The sequence below is a fragment of the Oenanthe melanoleuca genome, chromosome 13, assembly GCF_029582105.1.
Source record: "Oenanthe melanoleuca isolate GR-GAL-2019-014 chromosome 13, OMel1.0, whole genome shotgun sequence".
In the NCBI taxonomy this organism is placed as follows: Eukaryota; Metazoa; Chordata; class Aves; order Passeriformes; family Muscicapidae; genus Oenanthe; species Oenanthe melanoleuca.
The window spans coordinates 5,267,566-5,280,252 of NC_079347.1; positions in this window are offsets into that span (position 1 = coordinate 5,267,566).

A 12,687-nucleotide genomic window follows, 5' to 3' on the forward strand; every position below is an offset into this window, starting at 1 on the left:
TTAAGTAGGTGCTGTTACAACAACGCTGGTGCAAGGGTTTTTCTTTGCTTGAGGTTATGCTTTTGCAGAGTGGCCTTTGATTTTCTCATGATTACTTTTTATGATCTAATATTTAACAGTCTGTTACATCAACCTTGCATATGGAAATAGTAGTGCAGGTTTTGATAATAAATCCTGATTTATCAGGTATCCTTCAGTATCCCCACTCTTTGCATTATTATTTTTCTTTTGGGAAGGTACTGAGGAAGACCTTCTTGCCCAAAAGAATTCTCTCTTTTCATCTCTGTATCTGTTCTTGAATTTAAAAAAAAATAAAAAAATAATGCTGATGACTGATAATGGCTGATAGTGACTTCTTAACTGCAATTACAAAAATCCTCCAGAACCATTTAGATTTGAACTGCTGGTAAAGCTACATTACAACTAAAAGGGAAAAATAAATCTATTCCTGGAAGAAAGTCTATTGTCTGTTCCAGGAAAGAATGATTTCTGGGTTTTTTCAGCAGGAAAACTCAGAGCATTTTATCAGCCTGGGAAACCAAGCAGTGGCTCAGATGAGGTGAATGACCCACATCTCTCCCAGGATTGACTCAACTGTCCCAAAATCCCAAACTCCCCAGATGAGAGCACTGAATTTGTCATTAATGTTTGCCCAACATGACTTTAACCAGCAGAATTCTGTAGAAAAAGTCTCCAGAGCCAGAGCACAGATGAGTTTTGGGAACTCTCATTCATTTTTACCTGCAGGAAACCTGACTGCTCTCAGTGAGAGGGATGGATCCCCCCAGGGGTGATGAGGAGAGGGAAGCACTCCCAGGGGTTGCTCACCCTTGGATTTGAACCTGGAAAATTCTCCTTTTCCCTAAAAAGCAGCTGCTTGACAAATGCAGACCCAAATCCCTCCATTTTTGCTCCTGCCAGTGAAAGATTTGGCTGAGTTTAAGCAAACAAAGCCCACTGTAAGGCTGTTTTATAAAACTGCAGTCAGCTAAAAATGCAGACGTATCATAAGACTTCTAAAGTGGTAATTTTCTTTATTTCTCCTAAGAAAAAGCAGCTTAGAGATTTCTACAGTCCCCAGTTGTGTCTGAGCATCTCACACTCAGGGCTGTCTGCTCAAATCTAGCCCTTAAGCTTTCCAAGTGCTCTCATTTTTATCCCAGAAATAAGAGAAAAAGGGAGATTTACCGGGTTAAACCTTTAATTCCTAGATAAAAGGCTTCTTTCCCCCTTTCTTTCTTAGCCCTTAATTCTTTCTTTCCATTATTCTCTCCTTCTGCTCCTCAGCCCAGTCTAGAGGAATTTCAATCCTGCCTGTTTGCTTCGGGCATTTCACCTTGGTTTTGTTTTCCTGGTGTTTGTGTGGAGCAGAGCTTTCTGCAGGCAGCAGGAACGGTGGGAATCCTGTCCTGGGCAATTTCTGCTCCTTTCTTTTCAGGCTGGGGAAGTCTGGGCCAGTGGTGCTGCTGCCAGAGATGCCCTGGAGCTGGATGGGGAAGCCTCTCCCAGCTCTGACTCAGCTCACAGCCACCTTTTGCCATTGTTCACAGGATAAACTACCAACAGCACAGTGAATTTTTTTTATTTTATTTTATTTTTTTTTTATTTGAGGCAGCCAAATCCACCCTTACATTTTCTACCTCATCCTTGTAAAGCTGGTGATGCCCAAGAACACTTTGCCCATGGCTTGTTTAGGCAGACTTTTAGTGATTTGGGTGATCTACAAGTGATTTCAGACAGATATTGATGATTTCCAGTGGTCAGAATTTCTGTGAGACATTTCTGCCTCCATCCTCCCATTCCTGGGGTGAATGGAGCTACAGAGACTTCAGATGAAAGATAAGCATCAAGTGGAGGGAGTGCAGAGGCAAACAGAGCCTAAAAAAACAAAAAAAACCAAAAAAACAAAGAACAAAACCTGCTCCTGAGCAGAAGATGGATGTCCAGAAAGCAAAAAAAAAAACAATATCACAGGCTTCAAATATTGAAGAGAGCTGCAGTGGCAAAGGAATTGATGGTGCATCTGTATTTTTGCTGGCTAGGACAAGAATCAGCTCCAATCCCTGCAGGATGTTGAGGGTCAGGCTTTAGGAAAAAAAAGATTTCCAGCAAGGCTGTGGAGGATTCTCTGCTGAATGACCTTCAGCAACAGGCAGAGCCCAGGCAGTGCAGAGCAGAACTAATCCTGCTCTGAGGCAGAAGGATGGATTATGTCATAATTTCAGCCTCCTTCCAGCCCTGTGTGATTACCAGATTCAACAATGCAAATTTGAGGTGAATACATGTTTCCATTATCCCTGCTCTCCCCACACACACTCCCCCAGGCTTTTCCATCTTACAGATCTCTTAATCTTTTTTTTTTATCCCTGACCTTTCCTCCTCCTTCTAAAAATCCCCTGCCCAGATTGCCTGATTGCTGTCCCCTTCCTCCTGGTCAAAAATTTCCTTTCTTTCTCAGGGTCCAGGTCTCAGTGGCAGCTCAGGACCCAAGAATTAGTGGCAGAACTCCTCCCTGGCTGCCAGCAGAGCAAACCCTGGATGGAGCTGTGTGCAGCAAGGAAAGCTCCAGCTCCCCGTGCTCTCCCACACGGACACCCACACCGAGCTGATTTTAACTCAGACAGAGAGGAGAAGCCAGCATCAGCTCCTGGCAAAGCTGCTCCTCCTCCTGGGTACCACAGGAGCCCTCCCCTTCCTCTGCTGTGATTCACTGACCCTGCCCTGCTGCCTGTCAGCTGCAAGATAGGATTTAGATAATTTTTATGTGCCTGAATAGCAGAAATTGAGCTTGAAGCCCAGACAACGTTGCTTTTGCTGATGTGCTCGTGCAAATCTCTCTGCTGTAGGCTGGCAGCAATCTCAGCCTGCCTCAGTGCAAGGATGATACACGTTTCATCTTGTAGCTTATTACATTTTCACCAGATATAGTGCTCTTGCTATCAACAGATGCTGCTAACGTGGGGGTGCAGTTTAATATATTTTCCTCCTTAAGTGTTTATCTCCCTTTATTACGTGTCCCAGCAGGTCAGATTCATTTTCCTGAGCTCAGTGTGAGGGCACTTCACATTTCTGCCTCCTACCTGTGACCACACCACTTCCTCTGGGCTGCACACAGAACACCCAATTCCCATTCCAAAATCCCCTTTTTCAGTTCACTGTTTTAGCTTTGGGGCTCAATTCCTTGCCATTGTCTTTTTTTTTGTCAGCTGTGCCCAGCTCTTGTTCAACACCTGGAACCACTCAATGAGACATTTAATGCTGTCTTTGCTTCCTGACATTTCACAGCAGGTAGAAATCATCTTCCTCACTTCTCCACCAGTGGACACCATTAAATCTCCCAGATAAAAATTAAACAGAAGCGTGGATATCCTCCCAAACTGGCTGCTTCTGCAAAAAGCACATTTACTGCTTGTACAGACATTTATGATTCAAGCCCATCCACAGAAAGGATCATCCTGGATCAAGCCCTGGATGTGAAGGTTCACAGCCTCACAGATTTTACATGCTCAGATACTCATAAACAATTCTAAGGCATGTTTTCCCTTTTCCTCCAGTAATGTGCTCAGATCCTGTGTGCTCAGTGTGTATTTTAGAGGAGCTCAGACATATTGGGCTGCATCTGCTGGTTTATTTTTAGGGAGATCAGCTCCAATAGATTTGCTTAGGAACAGCACAGGAAGAATTATGTGAACTTTGCAAAGAGCAGAATATTTCAAGCTCTGTGCCTGTGAACCTCGACGGTAAATCAAATTAATTACTCCTTATAAAACTCCTGCTGACCCCTTCTCCCTGAAGGCTGAAACCCAAAAATCATCCCAGTGGTGTCAAAGGTCTGCCCCACAGCAGTGTGAGCCTCCAGGAAACTCAGAATTAAGGCTGACACCAGCTTTTCTTCCCAGTGCCAGCGCAGGGATGGAGTTTGCAGGCAGCAGGAGGAGGCAGGGGCTGAGTTCTGGGAGCCTTGGACACCAGCAGAGAAACAGCTCAGAGCAAACACAGCTCAGGAGCTGATGGGATTTGGGAAAGCTTTAATTCCCTGTTCCCACCACACCAGGAGCTGCAGGCCTCCCTCCAGCCCTGACCCTGCAAGGGTTTATTTTCTATTTTCTATTTTTTATTTTTATTGTTTGCCTTCAAGGGCTCAGCAATGAAATAAAGAAAGTGCCAGAGCCCTGGAAATTCAGCCTTTGCTGTTTGGTAGAACACATCCTGCATGCAGCATTTCCCCATGAACTAAGATGAACTGCACTTGTTTGGAACTTAACTTTGCTTATTCAGAGATTAAAGCCTGTTGTCAGCTTGTAAAATCTATATTGCAAAAGCAGTGATAAAGAACATTTCCCTCTTCCACAGTTTTGTCAATCCATCTCTGCTCTGGCCAGATAAATCACATTACACAGGGAGAAGGCAAATCTACCCAACTGCAGCACAAATGTGGAGAGGTTTTCAGAGTTTTTTTTCACAACTGCTGAGGGGTTTTTGAAGGTGGGGGAACTGGACTGTGACAAGCAACATTTATTTCTCTCTGGGAAAAAAAAAAATCAATTGTATGGAAGGGTCCTTGTGAATGAAGACAAGGAACCATTGGCCTGTCTCACATCTCAATGCATTTTCCAGTGAAAAGCTGGAAAGGACCTCAGAGGAAAAACCTAATCAATATTTTATTTTATTTTATAAATATAGGTCTAATTGTACAGGGTGATTCTAGTAGCAATTTTCACCTAACATAATAAGCCAGTCCTTACTTTAAAGACCAAGCTGGTGGCAAATTACAGATCCTCTCGAGCTGAACTGACCTAATTCTTTTTTTGTTTGGTGCTGGTACTGAACAAACATGCTCAAAGGATGCTTCAATAAATCAGAATTTCAAGACACACATCCAGAAGCCCACCAGGCTAGTCCTGGCTTGTCTGTCCACATTCATCTTTTAGCAGAAGAGCTCCTGAGTCCTGAATCACTCAGGAAAATGGGGAGTTTTCTGGCAGGGAGGGTGGGCTCAGGGCCAAGGAGGGCTACAGCCCCATCTCTTGGTGAATCCAAATTTCACATCACCTTCCTCCCTCCCACTGCTGAGAGCTGGGGACCCCACCCTGCAAATCCCCCCAGGGACAGACCCTGCCAGTCCTGGGGATTTTCCAGAAAAAGGGCTGGGCTAAAGCTGTTTTCTCTGCAGGTCACCCCTGGACAGAGGTTCCACTAGTGAAAGGAGCCCAGAGACAGCTCCTGCCTCCTGGAAATTCAGCAGATTTTCACTCCCTAAATCTGAACCTTGTGCAGCCATATAAAACTGGCAGCTGCCACCTCAGATGCTCTTTGTGCCTGCAGAATTGCAGCAATAAACCAATCACGTGTTATGGAATATTTGTGTACAACTTTCTCATACCAGCACCATAAGTGGGACAAATTGGGTGAAAAAAATGCAGTTTAATCCCCAGATGGTGCCAGGATTGAGTTCTCATTATCTGGGCACTGCAGGCTGAGGGGGAAGGTGGAGGGCAGCAGGTGAAGAGTGCTGAGGGGGAAAGCTGGGAGCAGAGATTGGGGATGAGGAGAGGCAGGAGGTTGGTGCAGGGGAAAGGGGGGATGAGGATGGAGCCAGGTGCAGCTGTGGCACTGGGAAAGGTGGGAGGGAAGCAGGGATGCACAACCAGCTGGGAGGAGATGGGTGTATATTAATGTATTATTAATGTATTAATGTATTAATGTATTAATGTATTTATTAATGTGCCTGTTTGCAGCAGGGACATAACGTGGAGGGGAGATTGAGCATTGAGATTATTTAGATTATTGAGATCATTGAGATTATTGAGATCATTGCCACTCCCACCTGTGCTGAGGGCTGTGAAGGGTTAAGGCAAGGCACAGAAAAAGTGTGGGACAAGCATTTCCCCCAGGGATGCACAAAGAAGCTCCTGGGCAGAGTTAAAGGAATAAAGCAGGATTTATTAAAAATAGTCTAATTATTCACCTTGGGCAGTGCAAGAGCCTGGCTGAGGTTACACCCAGGATGGACCCAAGGCAGGAGTTTCACACTTTTATCAGTTCTGGTCCATTCCCACATTGGGTTCATTGTCCAATCCCAGCTCCAGGTTCTGCAGTCCCACCCTCCCAGATTCTCTCCTCAGTTCTCTCTGTTTGCACTTTTTGGGGCTGGGAAAGGATTGTTGTGTGTGACTGAGCTGGGGGGAGAACTTGTGACACTTTCTATGGAGTTCAGAGTTTATCCTAATGCAGTGCAGAGCCTGGGGAATATAAAAACTAAAACTGAAAGCATCAGCAGCACCTGAGGCCAGCCCCAGCCCAGCCCTGGCAGGGATCAGCTTATCTGGGCTGTCTCCTCCCAGACACGGCTGCCAAGCCCTTGGCAGGGGAGGAGAGGAAATTGCTGATGCTCAGGGTGAGAGCCCAGCACAAGTTTCCCAGCCAGGCTTGAAGCAGAGCCAGATAAAGTGACCAGCTGGGAGGCAAAACAAGGTAAAAATCAGAAAAGCATCCCTGTCAGGAGACAGAACAGTGGGCAGCTCTTGTTTCTGCTGCTATTAATAATGCATGCAGGCTGCTAACAAATCTACCATTTTCACACCACTAATTGCAGGAATGTTTGCCACCTCCCCAGGGCATTTCTCACACTGCCCTGACACTTTATTATTTTTCATTCCCCTCGGCTGCCTCGCCTTTCCCTCTTCCTTCCATGAGGGTTTTTAAATGGCAGCTGCTCACCAAACCAAAGGCTGAAGGATTAACCACCATTAAAAAGGTTTTAAATACTGAAGTAGTGCATTTTGTAGAGTGCAACCTAATGGTAAGAAACTATTTATGCAATTATTCAATGAGGACTTGCACAACACCTTTTTTTTTTTTGCTTATAAATACCTATCAAGTTCAACTATTCCACCAGAACTCTTGGTTCCACTGCAAGATCTTGAATTTCAAATATTACTTGACAGAATGAAATCACCTCAGGGTTTTCAGGATTTCACTCCCTCAAAAAATGGACCAGCTCATCAAAACTCCTGAGCATCACTAAAAGCAACAGCTTTGCAGCTACTCTTTGCTGATCACCTGAAAATAAAATTTTGCTGAAAAGGGAGGAAAGACAGTAAAAATGTAAAATATATTTCCAGAAATCCATGGTGCTGATTCAAAGTTTTTAGGAGCAGGAGTGAAAGGAGGTGCTGAAACACCTAGAAAGGGGTGGGGTTAAGGTTTTTTTGGGTTTTTTGTTTGGTTTGATGTTTGTTTGTTTGCTTGCTTTTGTTTTGTAATTTTTAACTATATAACATACAGGAAAAATCATGAGGAAAATCTGCACACAGTCACTTTTACTGACCAGACAAATATTAAGGCCAGCACAGTTTCACCCTCTTATTTTGTTGATCTACACAAGACAAACAGAACCAGGGTTGGTGCATTCAGCACCCAAAAGCAGAACAAAACCACAATCAATGTGCAGCTGCTGCAGGGGAGGAAATGGAGGAGACTGAAACAGCTGAAACCTGAAATTTCCTGCTGGATGTTCCTTGAAACTGGGGGCATCTCCATGAGGAGATCTGAGAGCAGGATTGAATTATCAGGTGTATCTAATAATGTGCAGCTGCTTTAGGAAAAGAGCTTTTTGATCAATTCAATGCTGGTCCAAACCCCCCATCAGAGCCAGCAGGAAAATTGCCATTGACTTTGCACCAGGTCTGAGAGGAAGAGCCACCAAGGAAGGATGAGCAGCTCTGAACAAGCAGCAGGGTTTCAGAATGAGCTGTTTTTGCATTCACACCTTTTCCTCAGGGGCGTTTCCCCACCTGAGCCACCCCAGTTTGGATCTGCTGGGGAAAAAACGAGGGGATTTCTGTGAGCCCCCCACTCCAGACTGTGCCAATGCTGCAGAACTCCCAGAGGAACATCTCCAGCCCTGCAGCACAGCTTACAGTGATATTGCCTATTGATATTACTGTTTAAAACCCTTGTGAGTGCTTTCAGCTCTTTCTAAGAGGCTCCAGCAGCAGCTTTACATTAGCACAGGACTGATATAAATAAAGAAAAGTCAGGCCTGATGCCACTGGACCCGTTTGGTGACATCCTGCTGTATCAAACACTTCAGCAGAGGAGATCATCTTTATTTCCTGCCCTCCTGAGTTTATTTATTTATTTATTTCCTCATCTCCTGAATCCCACTTGAGCAGCAGAGCTGTGATCTGAAGTCTGCTCACGACCAAACTGTGCCCAGTGAATCCCAAGCACCGAGCTGGGTGCCCAGCCTGGGGAGCAGGGAGCAGATGGGAGGCACAGGCAGAGGATTTATCAGTGCCACACACTGATCCTGGGCAGCTCAGCCTAGGCTAGCCTGCAGAAAAATACTTCTTGTGCAGCCTGAGAGCAGAAAAGCACTCATTCTTACCAACTGCAAGATAAACAGTTCAGGTTTTTCAACAGGCAAAGAGCAACACACAGCAAGATAAAAGGAACTGGTGAGGCAGCTCTGCTTGATCCTGCAGGCAGCAGTGAGGGAAACTGAGGCTAATTCTGGAAAAAACCCACCCTGTTTTCCCCAAATTAACTGGTGATTAATGCTCTCAACTTTTGTCATCAACCTAATGGCTGATGCTCTCAACTTTTGGATGTAACTGGTATTTTTCAGATTTGCTAGAGGAAAAATCATAAAAGAGTTTTCCTCTCCTTGCTCCCCCTGAAATAGAAGAAAATAGCTGAAGATGAGGAGTGTGGCTGGGCAGCAGCTCCAGATGGAGACATCCCAGTCCTCCTGGGCATTCCCTTGCTAGGATTGATGCTGTGAGCTGATCAGCAGCCACCCTTCCATGTGAGGGCATTCCACTCTGGTGTGGATGCTGAGATTTCAGAGTGCAGTCCACAGGAAGGTTAAAATCCCCTCCTCATGCTCAGGTTGCCTTGGGCAATGCACACACAGCATATGTTCTGCCAGGAGAGCTGCACGGTGCCACATTTGTGTTTAAATCTGTTTTTTCTTGGCTATTCCCTCCTCAGCCGGGGGATCCAGAGGTCACTGGCAGCCCCTGCATCACCCCCAGACTCCTGCTCTGCAGTCACTCCTTCAGCCCTGCAGTTCTGCCCTGCCAGGGGATGCTCATCCAAAGCTGAGACTGACAAACTAAAATAGCTTTTCCCTGAGTCAATGCAGTGTAAATTTTTGACCTGACCACTTAAGCTGAACATGCTGGAGAATCCAAACTCCTGGGGGCATTTTTCCCCTCCCACAGCACTTTGGTGAGAGCAGCCCCATGGTTGTGCACTGAACCCACCAGGTGCTGGATTGTTCTCCTCCCCATCCCCTGGCACTTCCAGGGGGGGATGATAAAAGCAGCTCGTGTGTTTTAGGGATCCCCAAACAATTCCATTTACTGCACTGCTCTGGGAACTTCACCTCCTGAGGAGCAGCAGAGAAAATCCCAATTATTCCCAGGCCAGCTGCAAAAGGGGTTCCAGTGAAAAAAGTCAGGGAGTGCAGCCCTGGTGCCACACTGTGCTTGTGCCATTCAGTTATTTACACTGCCTTCCTTAGCCACCATAAATCTCTGCAGAAAGGGCTTAATTAAGATATCATTAGGTTGGGATTTTTGCATATGAAGCTCTTCCTAGGGCTTGTAAACGTGACAAACTCTGAAATCCACTTACCACAGAAAAGGAGAGGGAAGGAGGGAAGTGGTGCTTTTACTGAAACACACCACAATTCCCTAATTACTCCTCTACTCTAGTGACTCCGAGTGGTGGATAAAAACAATTAAAGAAACATTCTCTGTTCTGCCCTCTTATGCCTCCAAACCCATATTCTCTTCAGGGACTCAATTTAACAGCAGCTGTGGAGTAAGACTTGAATGAAATTAGGCTGATTTAGGAGCCCTGAGCACAGGGACATTGTGCAGCTTTGGAGATTAATTCCCATTACTTGGCTGCACTAGCAGGAAATGTTAAAATCTGGAACTGACCAACCCTTTCTCACCCAAATATCTCTGGGCAGAGAAGGCAAAAGGGGCTTTGCAGGATGTGTGTGTTCTCTATTTAAGGGGCAGCTGCTCCATCCCCTCCAGGTGTGTCTGGGGTGTGAGCACAAGTGAGAATCACCTGCACTGAGCCCTGCAGGTGCTGCAGTGTGAGGAGGAGAAACTGCTGCCCCAGCTCTGAACAACCTCCAATGTCACAACCTGAGATAAATATTTAATTTTCCTGCAAAGGCAGATGAAGTGATGGGACTTTTATATTAGAATGAGAATCACAGAATGGGCTGGAAAGGACTTTAAAGATTATCTCATTCCATGGGCAGGGACATTTCACTATCCCAGACTGTCCAAACCCCGGCCTTGGACACTCCCAGGGATGGGAATCCTTCCCTTCACTGTTTAATACCAGCAGCCACCCTGAAATCCCTAAGCAGGCACACAAAGGACCATGGACTCTGTAAGAACATTTGTTCATAAGAGGAATATAGCAAAGCAATACCATGTATTGATATGTTGAAGGAAACTATTTTCTTTTCTCCTAGAGCTGGGAGGGAGCCAAGCAATACCCAGCTCTTCCTACACCTTCTCCATAGTGATTTTTTTTTTTTTATTAACACCACTAAAAGAATGTAATAAGCAGGTTTTTAAAATGTACAAATCTGTCCCCACCAGGTCCTTTTGATCACAGTGACCTCAGTTTGCAACATCACATTTAACATCCCCACCCCCTTAACCCCCCGTTGTTTTGAAATATTAGCCACTGGTGCCCAGGGATTAAAATAGAAAGTTTTCAGCTTTGACTCCTTGCCAAAACCATTAAAATATTCTCTGCACTGTCACAGCTTGTGCCACCTCCCAGGGGAGTTGATTTAAAAGTAAATTATATGTAAGTGTCAGATGAAAAGAGCTTCATTATCTAATTCTTCCTACACCAGCATTTCTTTAAATTGCTTACTAGGGACAGAAGACAATTAGTCCTGTGTTTGAAAGGAGAAGTAATAAGTATCTGTCACTCCCATTAACCACCTTTTTTTTTTTTTTTTTAATATGCAAATACAGTTGTTTTCTGAAGAAGTTTGCTGGGACAGCCAGGCTGGGACACACTCAGCACCCTGATTGAATCAGCACTGAAACAACGACAAAAATCAGGAATTCTCCATCCCTTTGCAGGAACTACGAGCACACAAACGTTGCCATGGCACCAAACAGATTTTTGGGAGCACCAGAGGAGTCAGCAGGACACAACCTTGCTGAAACTGGGATTGGCACAGCTGAGACCAAAAAATGCACCATTAGCAGAGATGGATCAAAACCCCTCTGAGGAGTTCTGGCCATCACTCAGCTCCCAGCGTGTCACCTTTGTCTCACTGGAAACTCTGCCCCAGGTTTAGTTTAAATCTGTGTCATTCTGAGATATTCCTGCTCTTATCCATCCTCACAGGGGAAATTCTCCAAGTGCTGGGTCAGGATCAAAGAGCAAATGGAGCTAATGCAGGCACAGACAGTTCCTGCCCAGTCCAGGTCACCCCAAATCCTCCTGGCAGAGCTCAGAACTCCCTCTGAGCCACAGCTCCTGCGTTCTCTCCAGCACCTCGTTTGCTTCCTCCTGTGGAGGAGCTCTGAGCTGCTGGCAGGATGGAAAGGCTGCCCTGGGGCAGGGATGGGCTCAGGGCAGAGGTGAGCAGCTCTGTTCTCTCTGCACAGAGCCCCCAGCACTGCCCGTGGGATTCCTCCCCAGCTCACCACCCAGCCGGGCTGCACAAGGCATTTCTCTCACGTCTCTGAGCCCTGCCATGCTCACAGATGACCTCTCCACGCTAATTATTTAAAATGTAATCACTCCAAATCCTTTAAAAATTACTTTATTGGGCACATGGAGTCTCTCTAGGACAGATCTCAGAACTGAGGCACCTGGGGGCTCCTGTCTCTCCAAGCAGCTCATGTGCATCTGAGCAGCAAGGGCAAAGACCTGCAGGGCTGGCTGAGACACATTCTGCTGCCTTTGCACTCAGGGCTGCAAGGTTACAGCTTCCACACAGATCATTCTGCATAAAACCCTCCAAACAGGAGGCTGGTATTTTATGAGCTGCAGAAGAGCCTGATGACATCTCTAATTCCGTGGCCAGTTATTAAACACACAGACTGTAAAGCCAGCAGAGAGTCAGGAACACGGAGCACTGGCTTTAAAGTGAGCTCACAGAGCAGCAGGACCTGCTGGGAGATACTGTCAAGAACCCAGACACCTTGGATTTATTTTTGGCTCTCCCAAATATGCTCAGGAATCTTTTGCAAAGTGACCAGGGTTCATTAAACAGAGCACTTAAGGATGAACCTAAGCCATTTATCTAATGGGAATAAATTTGTTTGTGCTCCCAGTAGCACAGAATTACATCTCCCTCCATCCTTAAGCCAAGAAAATTCACATTTAAGGGTTGCAAGACCAAGTTCAGTGCTGATGCCACTCTGAGACAAAGGTCAGCACTTTGCCAGAGCAGGACAAGTAAGAGAAGCAGTTTGGGTTTGACAGCTCTGTCACTGCACAGCATTTCCTCCTTTCTCCTGAATAAAATAAACCCCCTGCCAGGCTCAAAGCCAGCATGTAGATCTTCACTTCACACAAATCTCTGTCTCACCTCAGCTTGGGAGGCTGGGTGGGAGCAGGCAGAGAATGAGTGTGGTCACTCTCCATGAAAGGCACTTGGAAATCATAAAAGCTTCC